Genomic DNA, 13,137 nt, shown 5'->3' with positions numbered 1-13,137 from the left:
CAGAAGAGGAAAGAACATTTCCCACCTCATTTTATGAGGCCAGCATTACCTTGATATTAAAACCAGACAAGGACATTGCACTACAAGAAAATTATAGGCCAATATTCCTGATGAACATAGATGCAAATAACCTCAACAAAATATTAGCAAACCAAATTCTACAGTTCATTAAAAGGACAACACACAATGATCAAATGAGATTTATTCCAGGGATGCAAGGAGGTTTCAACAACCTCAAATCAATCAAGGTGATACACTACATTAATAAAATGAAGGATAAAAATCATTTGATCATCTTAATAGATGCAGAAACAGAATTTGACAAATTTCAACGCCCATTTATGATAAAAACTCTCAACAAACTGGGTAGAGAAGGAACAAACTTCAACATAATAGAAGTTGTATATGACAAGCCCAGAGCTAACATCATACTCAATGGTGAAAAGCTGAAAGTTTTTTCTCTAAGATCAGGAGCAAGACAAGGATGCTCACTCTTGTAACTTATGCAACCTAGTATTAGAAGTTCTTGCCAGAGTGATTAGATAAAAATTAGAAATAAAAGGCGCCCCCAAATTAGAAAGGAAGGAGTACAACTGTCTCTGTTTGCAGATGACGTGATATTATATGTAGAAAACCCTAAAGACTCCACCAAAAACAGAACTAATAAAATGAATTCGATAAAGTTACAAGAACAAAATCAACACAAAAGAATCAGTTGTGTTTCTATACACTAAGAATGAACTATCAGAAGGAGAAATTAAGAAACAATCCCATTTGCTATTGCATCAAAAACAATAAAATACTTAGAAATAAATTTAACCAAGGAGGTGAAAATCAGTACACTGAAAACTATAAGATATTAATGAAAGAATTTGAAAAAGACACAAGTAAATGGAAATACATTCCATGCTTATCAGTTGGAAGAATTAATGTTGTTGAAATGTCCATTCTACCCAAAGCAATCTACAGATTCAGTGCAATCTTGTCAAAATTCCAATAGCATTTTTCACAGAAATAGAACAAACAATCCTAAAATTTGTATGGAATCATAGAAGACCCCAAATAACCAAAGCAATCTTGAGAAAGAGGAACCAAGCTGAAGACACCATACTTCTTGTTTTCAAACTATATTTCAATGCTATAGTAATCAAAACAGTATGGTATTGGCATAAAAACTGAAACATAGATCAATGGAACAGAATTGAGAGCCCTGAAATAAACACACACATATTTGGTCAATTAATTTATGACAAAGGTGCCAAGAATATATAATGGGGAAAAGATCATCTCTTCAATAAATGCTGTCAGGAAAACTGGATAGCCTTATGCAAAAGAATGAAACTGGACCCCTGTCTTATATCATACAGAAAAATAAACTCAAAAAGAATTAAAGACTTAAATTTAAGACTTGAAACTTGAAATAAAACTTCTAGGAAAAAAATAGGAGATGAACTCCTTGACATTGGTGTCGGCAATGATTTTTTGGATTTGACACCAAAAGGAAAGGCAACAAAAGCAAAAATAAACAAGTAAGACTACATAAAACCAAAAAAGCTTCTTCACAGCAAAGGAAACCATCAACAAAATGAAAAGGTAATCTATGGATTGGGAGAAAATATTTGCAAATCATATATCTGATAAGCAGTTGATATCCAAATACATATAAAGAATTCACACCACTCAATAGCAAACAAACAACCCAATTAAAAAATGAGTAGAAGAACTGAATAGACATTTTCCCAAAGGAGACATACAAATGGTCAAGTACATGAAAAGATGCTCAACATCACTAATCATCAAGGAAAGACAATTCAAAGCCACAGTGAGATATTACCTCATACCTGTTAGAATGGCTGTCATCAAAAAGACAAGAGTTAACAAGTGTTAGCAAGGATGTGGAGAAAAGGGAACCCTTGTGCGTTGTTGGTAAGGATGCAATTTGGTGCAGCCACTATGGAAAACAGTATGAAGGTTTCTAAAAATGTTAAAAATAGAACTACCATAAGAGCCAGCAACCTCACTTCTGGGTATATATCCAAAGGAAATGAAAACAGGATATTGAAGAGATATCTGCACCCCCATGTTCATTGTAGCATTATTCACAATAGCCATTAGCCAAAATATGGAAACAACCTAAGTGTCCCTAAATGGATGAACAGATAAAGAAGATGTATGTATATATATAATATGTATATATGTGTGTATATACAATGGAATATTATTCAACCATGAGAATAAAGGAAAGCCCCTTGTTTGTGACAATGTGGATGGACTTTGAGGACATTATGCTAAATAATTAAGCCAGACAGAGAAAGATAAATACTGTATGGTATCACTTATACGTGCAATCCAAATAAAGTCAATCTCAAAGAAACAGAGAGTAGCAAAGTGGTTAGCAAGGGGAAATAGGGAGAGTTTGGTAAAAGGGTACAATATTCAGTTATAAGATGAATAAGATCTGAGGATCTAATGGATAACATGGAGACTAAAGTTGATAATACTGTATTGTATAACTGAAATTTGCTAAGAGAGTAAAACTTAAATGTGGTTACACACACAAAAATATAAGTATGTGAGGTGATGGATGTGTTAATTAACTAGATGGGAGGAATCCTTTCACAATGTATATGTATATCAAATCACCATGATGTGTACTTTAAATATCTTACAATTTTATGTCAATTATACTTCAATAAAAAAATCCAAAAAACCGTATGTCCACCCAAAATCTTATACATGAATGTTCATAGGAGCATTATTCATAAAAAACAAAAGGTACAAACTACCTACATGCGCATCCGGGGCTGAATGGATAAACAAATGTGGTATACCTACACAATGGAATATTATTTGGCCATAAAAAGGAATGAAGTACAGATACATCTCGCAACGTGGATGATCCTTGAAAACATTAGGCTGAATGAAGGAAGCCAGACAGAAAAGTTGACATATTTATGATTCCATTTATATGAAAATGTTCAAAATAGGCAAATCCATAGAGACAGAAAGCAGATTAGTGGTTGTCAGAGGCTGGGGGCAAAGAGGATTGGGGAGTGAATGCTAATAGGTAAGGAGTTTCTTTTTGGGCTGATAGAAATATTCTGGAATTAGAGAATGGTGATAGTTACACAACCTTGTGAATGTACCAAGGGGCACTGAATTGTATACTTTAAAATGGTTAATTTTATGTTTTGGGAGTTTTACCTCAATTTAAAAAAAGAAAAAGAATGAAAGACTGATGCATGCTACAATATGGATGAAACTTGAGAACATTATTCTGAGTGAAAGAAGCCAGTCACGGAAGAAATGAAATGTTCAGAATAGGCAAATATAGTCAGAAAGTAGATTAGCAGTTGCCTAGGGATGGGGGTGAAGTCAGGGAGGGTTGGAATGTGACAGCTAAAGAGTATTGAGTTTCTTTTTGAGTTGATGAAAATGTTCTAAGGTTGATTGTGGTGATGGGTGTACAAATCTGTGAATATACTAAAAATCCTAGAGTCATTCACTTTAAATGTGTGAATTTAATAGTAAATTGTTCCTCAATAAAGCTCTTGAAAAAGGAAAAGTTGGGGTCATCTCTTTTAAAGCCTTGCTTCAGTAAGACTATATTTATTTTATACTTAAAGATATGAATATACTCAATTTAATAATATCTTCTAGCATTTAATCAAAGAAAATAATGTATGAATTTTAAGACTCTCTAAAGATAGATATTTGGTAAGAGAGAGAGGGAGAGAAAAGAATGCTCTTAAAAATTATTTCTATAGAAAAATCTCTGTATGCCTCACTGCTTCCTTATATACCTCTCTGGCTTGGTTAATGCTTTGGGTCAAAGGGGGTAATGGAAAACAAGTTTTCAAATGACTTGGACAAAGTTTTGAATTTAACTTAAAAATGAGTGAGAAATCTCATAACAAGCATTTCTATGTAAGTTAGCCTGGATTGTGAACAAAAAGTTCATAAGATGAAAAAGATTTCAACTGAAACCCAGGATTTACAGAGAGCGGAGCAGCCCACTCAGAGGGTCAAAGATCTCAAAGCCAAGGTCCTACCTTTGGACTTCCCATCGAAAAGACACTTCTGATGTGTAAACATAAAAAAGAAGAATGACGGAAAGAGAATATTGGAAGAAGGAGATCAAGAAAAAGAAATCAAATAAGAAGATGATTTTGAATAGCACCTATGGATTTTCTTCTTCTCTCATCCTGAATGGAAATTAAAATCTGCTTGTGAGACAGAAAATCGGCGACATGATGTGACCCATACAATTGACTACCAAAGAACTCAAAAGAATCAAAAGCTTTGGAGTGATTAAATGTTTTAGACAACACTTCAATCTACATTTAGCAATATCTCTGCTTCTGTTTTCCACATTTTCTGATTGTGTAATAATGAAATTTATCTGATTTCAGTCTTCCTTTGCCTAACCTTTTTATATCTCCAGTACATTTTAGTGTTTCAACAGAATTAGCCCAATATGCCAATTTTATTCAAGGACCATAATTTCTAACCTATATTATTTCTCCACATTTATCTTCTCCCTCCTCTCCCACCTACCCACAGATTAGCAAATTTATATATCTTTTATTTGATCTCTTGCTCGTAGGTTAGAATTTCTTAGGATTTGCTAGGTTGTAATGTGGTATTCAGTTGTCGAACTTAATATCAGAGTAAGTTATGCACTAAGAGTATTTCACAAATGAAATGGCTTAAAGACAAGATGATGACACATCACAATTTCTCTTTCCTAGTCACAAGCACTACATTGTATTAGGTGGAAATTATCAGTGTCTCAGGAAGACATAGGTAACTGAAAACTGCTACAGCACAGTAAGGTGCTACAATTGGGGGAAAAAAAGAATAAAACTGCCAAAAGAGCATCAAGGAAGTTGAGAAAATGATAATGTCTGGAAATGCATTTATGAATGACAAGTATATGGGTTTTTATCGACTCACAGAGAAGTTGAAAAAATGCTAACATTATGTTTTTTCTCCTATTCTCTTTATTATCATTATTGAATGATTCCAGAAACAGACCTTTTTCTTTAAAAAGAAGTTCCTAATTTCATTAGACATTACCTGATTTCATGTCAATCAGCTATATTCCTCTCACGCCAGCACACAATAGCAGTTGATGCCTGGTGGCCAACCTCTTGGCAACCGAAGCAGCTTCATTTGATGATTAATTATTCATCAAGTGACTCCAATGCCCAGGGAAAGCCTTACACTCTTGCTGGCAACTTGCAGCTTAATAGGCAAACGACAACCAAATGAGGCAAACAAAAATGTGACAAATTTACCCTTCTTCTGTGCTTTCTGGATCCTGGAAAGGGGAGTATATTTCCAAAGTGGGATTAGGGTCTGCGTTATTTTAGAAGTTCAGCAAAATCATTTGAAAATGATTAGTGTGGCAGCGTAATAGCATTACAAATCAGGGACGATTCCATGACATAGACTTTCTTTAGTGGATTTAAAATCTGAACTATATATATAATTTTATATACATATAACTACATTATACATATAATTCAGAGTTTAATATATACATGTGTGTATCTACCTATCCCCAACCATATTTAAATATGAGGTCCATGGGGTGGGGGAGACAAAAACATTCACAAGGTAAAACATTTTCAACCTTTGGTTATGACAAATGAGGGAAAATTGGCATGGTATTTTTGTCTAGTGTTGGACACAATAAATATGCAAGCATTAATACCATTTATAAACAAAAGTGCGCACTAAAAAACATGGCAAATGATGATATAATTGTGAAAATCACAAACTGAAGGATAGAAATCTGAGGCCTTTGCTAGAGAGGACACAGTTAACTAATCTACGTGGCTGGGGATTCAGGGAAGTTTAGTTCCAGTTCAGCACCCCATCCTCCAGACGAGTGGTGGAAGCCTTTGTCAATCTCTGAGGCATGAAATCTGAGTTCTCTATATAGGTTGTTACAACAAGCCACCTTAGTGTCCTTGCACTATGATACATGTGATTGCAAATGTTTCAGAGAAACCCATAAATCCCAGGAAATATCCAGAGCTTTGACATTCTCTCTATACTATATACCAGTTTACCAGTGAGAAAATGGAGGTGGGGAGTGGAGTATTGCTCTTAAATGTAGAAAATAAGTATATGTTCACAAGCATGAGACTGGATAGCCCTCGTCATTTAATTTCCAGCTGAGATGACCCTCTGAGCCCCGTTCCTATTACCTTAAATGTCTAAAGCTACTAGGCTCATTGAGTTTTTTGAAAACTTGCCCCTTTTGTTCATTTTCTCATCTGTCAACATTATGAAATGTAAATGACACAGCTATACACAGAAAATCAGGAATCCTATTTAGTTTCTAAATCCTAGAAGTCCTTCAAAACAAAGCTTATTCACACATAAAAACACAGATGGAAATGAAGTCTGCGGTCAAAACCAAATAAAGATCAGGCCTACGCCTCTGGTAATAAAGGTTAGAAAACCCAGGAGATAAAATGGATGTGGTCTGTGGGTCTTTGTATCTTCAGCGAGTAAGGCAACATCATTTATAGAAAGCACTGCATTTACCTCCACAGAACTGGAAAGAGTAGCCACCTGGCTCTTATTTCAGGGAACTGTCATTTCTTTCATGCCTAATGTGCTTTGGCCCAGAAAAATGTTAACCAATGGGCTAATATATTAGACTTTTATTTTGATATATCCATTCTTCTTCCTGAAAAGTTATTGAACCATCATCTTATTGTCCATATTCCCAAAATGTCTTCTAGTTGATACATTTTCTAGTAGGGTTGACAAAAAAAATATAGAATCCCCACTTGATTTGAATTTCAGACAAAGAACAAATAATTTTTTTTAATATAGCATGTACCATGCAATATTACGGACATACTTAAATGAAAAAAATCATTCATTGCTTATGTGAAATTTAGCTGACATCTTGTAGTTTTATTTGCTAAATCTGGCAACCCTAAACATGATAATTCTTGGAAAAATTACATACACTTTCGAAGGATATGTTTATCATAACCAAATCTATCACTCCCTCCTTACCTTTCCTAATTGATAATTAGAAATAGGAAGGTCATTTTTACATAATTGATAAAAACAGTATTTACATTTCTTTCTGGCCCTAGAATCCCCATCAAACTAAGAATTTCTCCTTCCTCTGCTGCAGATCTTTTTAGCAGAACTATTTGATATGGAAGCCACTGCCTTCTGTGGCTGCAAAGTGCAGAGCCAGGAGTTCATTTGACCTCTTCACTAACCAGAACCATCAATGTATTTCCGCTTCATTTATTTTCATTCCCTGAAGTAACGGCACAAATAGAAAAAGTTCAGTAGAGTAATTATGTGACAGTAGGTGCAGGGGAAGGGGCCCAAAGTGACGTGCTTTGGAGCGTTAAAAATATTGTAATCAATGAGTCTTCTCACTCAATGATGTGATTCATTTGTTTTTAAATATCCTGTGGCCACGTATGGTCTTAGCCTGGAGGCAAAATCACTTAACCAACTTTTGGGGAGACTTCACAGAGACTTGTGATCTTTACCTCTCGGAAGAATTCTTTTCAAATAGTAATTGCTGATTTCTACCTATGTAAATTTCTGATGATAAAGTCTCTTGCACTTGCAAAAAAAAAAGAAAAAGATACTTCCTTTCCCAGCAGTTTAGAAATCTTTGTCTAATAAGAAGGTCCTTTTTCTTGATTTTATCTGCCTGGATCTGTTTCCTTAATGCTTTTATGTATTTTTAACACAGAATGATCTTAGACTCCAGTTGTCTCATTTGTAAAACGAAGATAACAGTAGTTACTTCCCTTAGTTGTCATGAGAATTAAATGAGATGAATGAATGTCAAAATTCTTAGCTTAGTTCTGAACCACAGTAGTTTATTGTTCGACACTGATTGACTAGATGCCTTCTATGTGCTACACATATTGTTTTGCAATTTACTAACTTATTAACGTGCTTTCTATATAATGTTAAGGGTGCAACCAACCTGCTTCTTGCCTCCATGTGAAAGGTTGGATTCTGCCATTTTCTTGGCAAAATTTGAAGCAATAATTTTTACAATTTCAGAGTTGTTATGTATTTGTCCTAAAAGACTACATGTTTTGTGTTCTTTTAATTTGTTTTTGTGTTGTTAAACTTCTTTACTAAGTTGAGCATTGTTTATAAACATTCTATTACCAAACTTAATACGTATTTAGATTTCCTTAACTGAGGGAAACTTTAAATGGGATCAATCTGAATCTTGCCTAATTGTTACCCTTTAGTGTTCACAACAATTAAACACTTTTTAAGGAACATCTCCATAAAGTATTGAAAAATATCATATATCTACATGGAAAGCATAATTCAAGGAAGGTGATTGGTTGAGAGTGACAGCCATATTTATTATAAATAGTAAATCACTAATATAGAAAGTTACCCAAAGATACCCCCACTCTCCTTAAAACCTTGACAGCCTGAAGAATGAGATTTGTTCAGAATAAAATGATAACAAAGCCATCAGAGTTTTTTCAGTAATACAAGATTTTCAGTAATACCAGATTCTCATAACCTCTACAGCTAGAAAAATTAATAAATATCTCAAAATTAGATATAACATTGAATTTTGTGTTATATAACTTGTGAGTTATATAACATCGTGATGGCAAAAGAAAGAAAAAAGGGCCAAAAGGAGCAGAAGGCTTTAATGCTAGCTATTTTCCTATGAACTCATTTATATTTTAAGTAACTGACAGCAGTTTTTATTTTTGAAATTTAACTATCTCCTATAGTAGCCATGTTTTATGACCTCATTGCAATTACCTAAAACTTATATGACAACCTTTGACAAACATTAAAACAAGTTTAAAACTTGTATTTTTAAAAAATAAGATAAATACAGGTCCTTAAATATTGGTGAGATACACATCTAATAGGACCTCAGGTGTCAGAAAAAAAATTAAAGTAAAATATCACTGTGTCAACATAGATAATCCATAATCAATCTATAAATCAAAATTGGGGTGAGCATATTATAAGCCAACTTTTGAGGACCATAGCCTGGGGCCTTCCTTCCCTAAGGAAAGAAGGGCACCAAAGAAGTGGGGTGTACAGAGTGGTTATATACAGTCAAAGAGCATGTATCACATAGGATTGCAAAGTCCCGTTTACAATAGCCACAAGATCGCCCTGTCAGAGTGCCCTGCCAGAATAGCTATTGATGGACAGAGCGGGGAGCAAGTCCGCTGTCTCGATGGATGTGGCTAATGTCAGGTCTGTTGTCTCGAGCTGGGTGGTCACAGGAGGAGTGCAGCAATCAAATCCTAGCCTAGGGAGAAATGCTTATCCTTAAGGAAATGCCAATGTGCGGGGAAGTTGCATCCTTATCTTAAGGGTATTTACTCTTCTCTTTGGGACATGGCAAAGCAGATACACAATGCATGTTTAAAGGCGACAGGCCCTGTTGGAAAACAAACTCAGGCCGAATTAGTTTTACCCCAGATGGCTTCCTCCTATGCTCCAATATATCCTATTGCCTGTCATTTATTTATCAACTGAAATATAATATGTATTATAAGATGCAACCTCAGGTAAGACTTTTGCTCTTGACCCAACTGCACCAGGTGTCAAGGTCTGTGATCATAATGTATTTAAAATATTCAGGTGCACAGACAATTTACTAAACCTGGTCAAACAAAAGGCATGAGTGATTACTTCATACTTAGCATTTAATTAAAACAGAATTCTTTCTTGAAGAGTAACTCATTTTTTAAAAATTATATTTGTTCTTCTCAAAGGAGGGTTACATTTTCTCTTTCCACAGGATAAATACTGAAAGCTAAAAAAAAAAACCTCTATGTATATCACAAATACAACTAACCAATGGAACAGACACTGCTTTTATGAATATGGCTTATGAGAATAAAGGCCTGGTATTACTCAAACTTGTTAGAGATATTGTCCAACCCATAACTGCAGATGTCTGTGTTATCGCCCAACGTGGGTCTTCTGCTCACTGCAAGACATGCCAGCAGTCAAGAGGCAAGGTGGTAGGAAAGAAATGGACTTTTTTATTACAGCTCGCTAGCAAGAGGGAAGATGACCGACTAAGGTCTAAAAAAGACCATCTTAAGGGGGCACAAATCTTACAGCAGTTATATAGGCCGGTGGGTTACAGGAGAGGGGGTTAAGACTGTTGACCTTCCAGTCTTACAGACTGGGAGTTGCCACACCAGATCTTTCAGTTTTCATTGATGATGGCTATTAGCATAGATTCTCTGTTCGGGGGTCATCACATTCCTAAGGAACTCAAAAGAACAAAGTTATCATCTTATCGCAGCTGGGAGGTACATGCACAAGCAGGAGTCATAAAATCTAGAAAGCCGTTAGGTCTCCTGGATGGTGCATATCCAGCTGGGTTAGTTTGTCAGAGGTCATTCAAAGTTACAACAGTTGGTTTTTTCCACCATATGGGCTTCCCTTATGTCAACCTTGTCTTGAGCCAGTATCATATGGAATCAGAAGGCAGTGCATCATCATGAATACATTTGAAATTTAAGGGAAAAAACAATGATGACTCATTTAGATGATTTATCAAATAAAAGAGGACTCAAGGAGAATATTTTGACAGCAATCTTAAAGCCAAGGAATTGCAGAGCCAGGGAGGATGTGAGTAAGAGAAAGCAAGTGGCATCAAATAGGTAACTGGAGGGCAGTCTTGCATTCCACTTACAGGAGCAAGTGTTCCTACACGTAACATAATGATTAAGAACATGAACTTTGGATTTAAAAAGGTCTTTGTTTAAAACATGACTCTTCTCTGGGCCAGCCTGGTGGTGCAAACGATTAAGTGTGCGTGTTCCGCTGTGGCGGCCAGGGGTTCACCGGTTCGGATCTCGGGCGCGCACCGATGCGCTGCTTGGCAAGCCATGCTGTGGCGGTGTCCCATATAAACTGGAGGAAGATGGGCATGGATGTTAGCCCAGGGCCAGTCTTCTTCAGCGAAAAAAAGGAGGATTGGCAGATGTTAGCACAGGGCTGATCTTCCTGAAAAAAAAAAAAAAAACTTGACTCTTTTCTCTACTAACTGTGTGACTTGTCATAAGTTCTGGGATTCTCAGGAACTTTGTCTCTGTAATACAGATGATGATGATAATACATGTCTTGTAGGTTTTTACATTATGAAGTCAGAGGATGCACCCAGAGGACATAGCACTCATTACATGTAACGAATGGTAGCTCTTTCTACTCCATGGGTGGCAGATCCATTTAAAGGAATCTGGAATAAACAGGTTCTTTGTTACTATGTATTATGCAAGGAGAAAATAAAACTGTGCAATCAGAGGTGGATAATAATGCTCCTTTAAAAACAGAATTCAACATGGAAAAAATTTGAAGACAAAAAACAATAAACTAATATATATACAGTATGAAAAATATCCAAACAAAAATATTTAGAACTATATATTATAGAAAATTAAAAATCACTTCCAGAATCCCAACGTTTAGATATAATCACTTTCAACGTGTAGTTTTCTCTCATCTCAGAATTTTTAAAATATATTCACATACACACATACTCATTCACACACTTTGTATTATTTGATTTTTGGTTAAAATACAACTGTACTAAAGATAAGTATCTTGCCCTTTTGGATATGGATGTCTTTCCATGTCAATATATATGTTGATATTTACATATAGTATGCTACATATTACTTCACTGAATAAAATTTCATACTTTATTTAACCAATCACTAATGATGGACATTTAAAGTATTTTCAAAATTGTATCATTAAAATGATATTAAAATAAAATTTCCATGAGTCTATATTGATGTAAATATATTATTGAAAAAACAAATAAATGGAAGGGAACAGACAAATCTCCTGTGCAAAAGGATTCCAAAAAATTTGTGTAAATACTCTGCCTGGCCTTGAGGAGGTGAGCTGCACATAGTGACTTCCTTTCAAAGAGTACAGTATGGAAAGAAGAAGAGTCACTTTACAGTAGAAAAATCTGACCAACACTTCCTCCTCTAGGTGATCACGTTTAACGTTGATAGTGACAAGTTACACTGATAGCATGTGTAGGGGAAGAGGGAGAATCTCCCTCTGCCCTTTCTCTTAAGGTTCTTCTGGCTGGCCAAATAATCAACAAGACAGGTTAGCAGGAGAAAATAATACCAAGTTTAATAACATGTATACATGGGAGAAACTCAGAAATGAGCAACTCGTCCCTCTGTCTAAGCTGCTTGCTTAAGTATTGCAGCTAAAGGCGAGGAGCGTGTTGGGTGTGGGTAGTGGCCTGGGACTTCAGAGGGCAGAAGGACAATTCTTTTCAGGGTCATCTATTGATAATTTGGTCAGGGAGAGATAGAGTTTTTTGATAAAAAGGGCTTGGTGCCCCTCCCATTGCAACATCTATTTTACATTATCTTTATAGCCATCATGATAGAAGATCTGTTCCAGGAATGAGCCACCATGCCAGATTCTCTAGGCAGTTAGTGGGGGGAGGTCAAATATCCTTATTGTCTTCAGCTCGAAATAATCCACATACCAGAGTGGTGCTTCCTGGGGCAGCTTGCCCTGAGCACCATCACATGTACCCTTGTGATGAAAATAACACTTTATCTCTGTGGTAAAAACATATAACCTTTCTCTCAAAAACACATAACTCCAGTCTAATCATGAAAACAAAATCAGACGAATCTTAGTTGAGGGGCATTCTACAAAATACCTTAACAGTACTCCTCAAAACTGTCAAGGTCATCAAAAATAAGAAAAGACTGAGGAACTCACAGCCAAGAGACACAGCCTAAGGAGATATGGTGACTAAATGTAATGTGGTACCTTGGAAGGATTTTGGAACAGAAAAGAGACAGTAGGTAAAAACTGAAGATATCTGAACAAAATATGGACTTTCGTTAATCACAATGTACTGGTATTGGTCCATTAATTGTAACAAATGTACCAAACAAGGAAGATGTTAATAATAGGGGAAACTGAGCATGGGGTATATGGGAACTCTATCTTTGGAACTTTTCCAAAAAAAATCTAAAACTTTGTTCTGCAGTAAAAGTTTATTAAAAAAATAAATAAACCCTATACAATTTTTTTTTCTACCAGCAAAAATACTCAACATGAATTTCTAAT

Source organism: Ceratotherium simum, chromosome 9, assembly GCF_057802395.1.
Source record: "Ceratotherium simum simum isolate JZ-2026a chromosome 9, ASM5780239v1, whole genome shotgun sequence".
Classification (NCBI taxonomy): Eukaryota; Metazoa; Chordata; class Mammalia; order Perissodactyla; family Rhinocerotidae; genus Ceratotherium; species Ceratotherium simum.
The sequence above is the reverse complement of the archived record's forward strand: the minus strand, read 5'-3'. Positions refer to the sequence as shown.